General features: G+C 41.9%; 1 long non-coding RNA gene across 1 annotated transcript; it reads right to left on the bottom strand.

Annotated features, from left to right (window-relative positions):
• Positions 1-454: 454 nt before the first annotated feature.
• LOC118369429 (uncharacterized) lies at positions 455-6,386 on the bottom strand. Its single transcript, XR_004822601.2, has 3 exons — positions 6,129-6,386; positions 1,150-1,333; positions 455-580 (listed from the first exon to the last, which is right to left on the bottom strand). It is a non-coding gene; the product is annotated as an uncharacterized LOC118369429 (long non-coding RNA).
• Between the last annotated feature and the right edge of the window lie 337 nt (positions 6,387-6,723).

The raw sequence follows: 6,723 nt of genomic DNA, 5'->3' as shown, positions 1-6,723 counted from the left end.
AAAGTTTGTTTGGTCTTGTTCATTTTAAAGATGATACAACAATAAAAAAAAAATGAGTGATGAGGTAGTCATTAAAAATCATGTTAAACTGTTACTGACTCAAGACCTTTCAACTTTTTATATTTTACTAATTTGTAAAAGTGTATATATAATTCACCTTTGACATGCTAGGGTATTGTTTGTAGGCCAGTGACCAAAAATCTAAATTTAAATCAAATTTAAATTCAGGCTGTAACAACAAAATGTGGAAAAAGTCAAAGGGTCTGAACACTTTATGTAGGCACTGTAACGTTACATAAGAACTGGGTTCAACACTATTTGAAAATGTTCTAATACTTTGCCATCTGCTCTGGCCTACTTGGAGTGCCAAAGTGTCAGGATTGCAGCTGAGAATATTATATTGGATCCAGGCAAGCATAATCAAGCCCTGCTAAAGTACTTGAAGATATTTGAAATAGTATTTGATCCCAGGTCAGCATTGCCATTCCACATACTCATCCCAAGAGAAATCAGTACCTCCTTGGGAATTCTCTCTCCTCTACGGTTCTTTCAGTTTGCATCTCTTGGGCACCAGTCTTCTCTATTAATAGAGAAGAAAAGGAAATGGTTTACTCTTCTTGAGCAGCTAAACATACTTTTACATAGCAAGGATACAAAATGCATAGCAATGACGAGAAACATTCTATTGCTCTCTTTAGGGTCAGTGTTCATGTGCAGGAGGATGTCGATACCCCACTGGTGCTGGGAGTCAGCCAGGGGAAAGTTCTGACAGTATAGCCACTCCCCAAACTCCAACAGGTAATCCATCTTCTGCCAGTGACTCTTCACACTCTACACACCATAAACCCATAAGGCTCACGCATACAAAGCTACAGCTTAAGCGCGATACACAGAGCACAGCTGCAATAGCACTAAGTTTCCACTAGATATTGCTAGAGTCCTTCAACACCCTAAGCACAATAGCTCCACTTGGGATTTAAACCAAGCAAGGAACTGCTGCAATCTTTTTACACTTCGAAGAGAGCACTGAAGCTATGTGTATGTCTCTAAAGTAGTCTATCGCAAGAGTGAATGTGGAAAGTGTGTGTGTGCATTTGTTTATGTGAGTGTGCGTCGTGTGTGTGTGTTTGTGTTTGTGTTACCACCTACCAGTAGGGAGATTATGGAGTTCTGGTAGCTGGCCAGCTGCTTTAGTATTTCCCCAGCACACAGTGCAACTCCATTGCTCCCACATGTGGCACTGAGTTCCCCTTCATCCCTGAACTTCGGCATGTCTAGCAGAATGCTCTCCCCTAGCCAGGCCCTCACCAGCACCCAGTGCATCAACAGGAGCCTAAGGCACAGTCAAGGAGAGAACATACACAGTTTCACAGTCTTATTCCCTTTTCACATCATCATGTAGACCCGAATCATACTGTCCTTGCTCAGACATTTTGTTTTCACATTGTCATTTCCAGTAACTATGTGGATGTGCACATCCTTCGGCTAAACTATCAACACCTAATGTTTTCATAAGGATTTGACACTCTGAAATGCCCTCAATAAGTTGTTTTTATTAAGCAGTTGATTTTACAAATCATACATATTTAAAGTTATGCTCATTCACCCAATAAGGATGAGGTCTTTTTTTGCTGAGGCATCCATATTGAAAGAATTTTCCCTATCCAAAATATGAAATTTCATTAAACATACATCTACGTACATACAAATTTATAACGTCATATTCATATCAAGGTATGAATACCTTGCATGCGCATGCAGACACATGATGATGGCAGTCATAGGAGTGTTGTATAAATCCTTTTCCCTCTCTCTCCTCCTTTCCTTTCACCATGTCTATCCCTTGTTCTCTTCCATCTATATTCTATCACACTTTTCTCCCTTCTGCCTTTTTCTCTCCCCTATTCCCCTTGCCATCTCTACCCAGTACTCACAACCTGTTTCTTGTGTGGGGGTAGCATGCTTCAGCAGATTCAGAGCGCTCTTCCAGTCTGAGCTGTCTGCCTGGATGTGGAACAGCATTCCATACAAAGCTGCTCTCAGAGTCAGGTCATCCTCAGGGCTCCCCATGCCCACACACACACACACAGAACACAAAACGTTTTTTTTTTTTTTTAAACGTGTCTGGATTCCATAGCTTCTGGAAACAACACTACAATATATGGACTGCTTGGGCGTAAAATGCCACACACCCTAATAAAACAGCATAACTGGTGTGTGTGGGAATCGGATTTCTTCTATGTCTACTTAGTGGTATTTGAGAGTGATAGCGCACGAGATATTCATTTTCATTCCGTAACGGTCTAAGCAGGTTTATGGAACTCAAGTGACAAACAGGATTATGCCCCACCCACATCAACTGGGCCGCAGTGGAGCAGGTCGAGAGCTTCACGTTCCTCTGTGTCCAAATCACTGAAGACTTAAAATGGTCCAAACACACACGCACAGTCGTGAAGAAGGTGCGAAAGCATTAGGAGCATGGCATTATACATTCGGCGCATTAGTCGTGAGGGCACACATGGAATTATACATAATAGAGACAGACAGAGAGATTTCTCAGTAACTGTGAGGATGTCCACCTGACTTGTGGACCATGCTCAATCCTCTTAAACATGCAGCATTGCTCAACATCTACATTTAAGTCATTTAGCAGACGCTCTTATCCAGAGCGACTTACAAATTGGTGCATTCACCTTATGACATCCAGTGGAACAGTCACTTTACAATAGTGCATCTAAATCTTAAAGGGGGGTGAGAAGGATTACTTTATCCTATCCTAGGTATTCCTTAAAGAGGTGGGGTTTCAGGTGTCTCCGGAAGGTGGTGATTGACTCCGCTGTCCTGGCGTCGTGAGGGAGTTTGTTCCACCATTGGGGGGCCAGAGCAGCGAACAGTTTTGACTGGGCTGAGCGGGAACTGTACTTCCTCAGTGGTAGGGAGGCGAGCAGGCCAGAGGTGGATGAACGCAGTGCCCTTGTTTGGGTGTAGGGCCTGATCAGAGCCTGGAGGTACTGAGGTGCCGTTCCCCTCACAGCTCCGTAGGCAAGCACCATGGTCTTGTAGCGGATGCGAGCTTCAACTGGAAGCCAGTGGAGAGAGCGAAGTGACGTGAGAGAACTTGGGAAGGTTGAACACCAGACGGGCTGCGGCGTTCTGGATGAGTTGTAACATCTCCGACCGGCTTTGCCTTGAAAGGGTCAAATGTTAGTGAATTGAATAAGTCTGCAAAAAATGCAATTAGTCAACCGGTCAGAAATTTGACAAAATGTTACTGCTACAGGAATATAGACACTGACAGTCACCATTTTGGAGAACCATACTAAGAGTGGGACCTTAAAGCCTTGAAGATAACCATTAACTGAAGTGAGTGGTAGTACTGTATATTGCACATTGTTTCAACATATTTACTAACAACTACTGCATATGGCTCTGAGTATATTGTAATGTTCTATTGTGGATACTATGTGCAGCACATCTTGCTATGTTAACAAACACTTGATCCCATCCCATATTTTTAAGGCCCAGTGCAGTCAAAAACGTGATTTCTGTGTTTCATATTGTGTATATTTAAACACCGAGGTTGGAATAATACTGTGAAAATGATAACACCACCTGAAATTCCAGTCTGTTTTGGGGGATGGAGTTTTGTCCTTCCATGGTGACATCACCATGTGATCAATTTGTTAATAGACCAATTGGAAAGAGTTCACATCTCTGCCAATAACAGTACATTTTCAGCTTGTCCCTCCCCACTCAGAACCAAGCAAAATTATTTTTTTTGACAAAATACATTTTTAATCGCAGTTAGGTAGGTACATCCGGCAATTCTGGCTAACCCCAGATGATCTGAACCATTTTTTTTGTTGGTTTGCTGGTCGAAATTGACACACACATAAAAAAAATATCTTATATATATATATATATATAGGCCCATACCTTTTTAAATAAAAAAATATACATATAAGATTTTAAAAGGTTGTGTGGCCCATGGGCCTGTTAAGATACTTTTTTTGTTCTCTCTTATACTAATCAATCATGAGCATTTGGCTGATCAGTGGGCAACGCCCGGCTTGGTTCTCTGATAGTTTGGGTGACCACAGCTCAGCCTCACATTCAAAGTCTAACACGGCACCAGCAAAGACACCTGCTCCAACTCTGTCATCAGTTAGACAGACAAGATCATCGGTCGTAAAAAAAAACATAAAGGCCGCCTAGAAATGTAGAAAGAGCACATTCTATAGCGTTACCTCACACAAACGTCCTATTATTTGGGCATCTAAAACTATGATTTGGTCAAAAAGCAAAGCGCATTATCCTCATGATTCCTGTAATGAAAGTGTCTACCCTGACGCTGAGCCTGTACCCTCGTTGGGGCCTGTACCCTCGTTGGGGCCTGGTGCTGTGATGATTGAGCCACTCACCGCACGAGAGAAAAATATGATCTGATTGTATGACATTTCAAAATACAATTGCAGAAAAAACAGCTTTGGAAACATTGTCCCCTTTTCCTTGTCGGAGAGAGGAGGGTATTAATATTCAGCTCAAAAGCAACTATTTTACATCCAATATATGTGACATGGCTTTGAGATATAGAAATGCGCAACGGCAATTGTAGGAAATAGGCCTGTGTGTCTCATAGGTAGTAGGCTACAACTGAAAAGTTTTTATTAGGACATTAAAATGTACTCTTCGATGAATACTTAGCTACTAGCAGTGAGTATTATATCTAGTTTTGAATTTCCCAAATTAGTTAGCCTATGATATTAGTTATTGCACATAAAGATGTATGTAATTCGTCTGTTGTAAAAAACACTCTGGAGTCATATTTGGAGGTAAAATATAGCAACTATAGTCTAATTGTCAACCCAAAATTCATTACGATCACTGGATTGGGTTGCACATAAAAATACACTACATGACCAAAAGTATGTGGACACGTGCTCGTCGAACATCACTCCAGTGTCTCTGCATATTGTAAATATGGTATTGGAACTGACCTTGTATATAGCTTCTTACTTTCTCGTGTTCTTCTTATTTCATGTGTGTTTTGTTCTACCTTACGTTAATTTTAGTGCTACATTGATATTTATTACTGCATTGTTGTGTTTGGAGCTTGCAAGAAAGGCATTTCGCTGTACTGCACTGTACTTGTGCAAGTGAGAATAAAACATGAAACAAACTTTCTGATGACCAAATGTTCCCAATACTAAACATACCATCGTAAAACTGACTATCCGACGGATCCTTGACTTCGGCGATGTCATTTACAAAATAGCCTCCAACACTCTACTCAGCAAACTGGATGTAGTCTATCACAGTGCCATCCGTTTTGTCACCAAGCCCCATATACTACCCACCACTGCGACCTGTATGCTCTTGTTGGCTGGCCCTTACTACATATCTGTCACCAAACCCACTCGCTCCAGGTCATCTATAAGTCTTTGCTAGGTAAAACCCCACCTTATCTCAGCTCACTGGTCACAATAGCAGCACCCACCCGTAGCACACGCTCCAGCAGGTATATTTCACTGGTCATCCTCAAAGCCAACTCTTCCGTTGGCCGCCTTTCCTTCCAGTTCTCTGCTGCCAATGACTGGAACGAATTGCAAATATCACTGAAGCTGTTTTGAGTCCCCGAGCCGACTAGGTGAGAAATCTGTTGATGGGCCCTTGAGCAAGGCATTTAACCTTAATTGCTCCTGTAAGTTGCTCTGAACAAGATTGTCTCCTTACTGACTAAAATGTCAAATATAGATACACCTAAATATTGTATCACAATGCTACTGAGGCTTACCAGTTAAAACCATAGAGATTTGTTAACTATGCAGTCTCTGACAGGCACAGTCAGACACATATCAATGAGACTGACATTTGAAATGAATACATTATTCACTCTCCTTGTGGTACTGTAACTGAGTTAAAATAATGATTTATTGATGGTTGGGTGATGAATCACGTCTTCTCACATTATCACTGCGCTGACATACAGAGCTTGGGGGAATAACCACTTTTTAGTAAAAATACATAAACAGCTCCTCATATTGACTCACTTGACTTTATCCAGAAAGTCCCATTGAGGTCAGAAACCCTATTTCCCAAGTGAGACCTGGGCTGTTATGTTACTGTACCTCGTCTTCAATGTCCAACTTCTGTCCCATCTGCTGCTGGAGAAGCCATTTGGTCTACACCCATGTGAAAATTATCTTTATCCTTGCTGCATTATGGATGCTCTATCCTGGCACATTGCCATTAGACAGGTGCAGTGCATAGCCACTCAGCTAAAAGTCCATAAAGTGTGGAAAATAACAGTTAGAATAGTAACCATAGCAGCATAGGTTAGCAAATGGTTAAACCTGTTTGCATAGTAAACATAGCAGTTAGCATAGTATTGGGTGCGACCGCAATATGTGACTTCCTGTGCTTACGATTGGCAGGAATTTAGCTATGTTGTCACACCCTGATCTGTTTCACCTGTCTTGGTGATTGGCTCCACCCACCTCCAGGTGTCTCCTGTTTTCCCCATTAATCCTCAGTGTATTTCTCAGTGTGTTTCCTGTCTCTCTGTGCCAGTTTGTTGTGTTTCTCCTCGCTCCTATTTTTTCATAGCCCTCCTGGTTTTGACCCTTGCCTATCCTGACACCGAATCTGCCTGCCTGGCCACTTTGCCTGTTCTGACCTCGAGCCTGCCTATCCTTTGGACTCTGACCTGGTTTATGAACTCTC

This window comes from Oncorhynchus keta, chromosome 36, assembly GCF_023373465.1.
Source record: "Oncorhynchus keta strain PuntledgeMale-10-30-2019 chromosome 36, Oket_V2, whole genome shotgun sequence".
NCBI lineage: Eukaryota > Metazoa > Chordata > Actinopteri > Salmoniformes > Salmonidae > Oncorhynchus > Oncorhynchus keta.
Note: the sequence above shows the minus strand (reverse complement) of the source record. Positions and strands in the feature narration are given on the sequence as shown.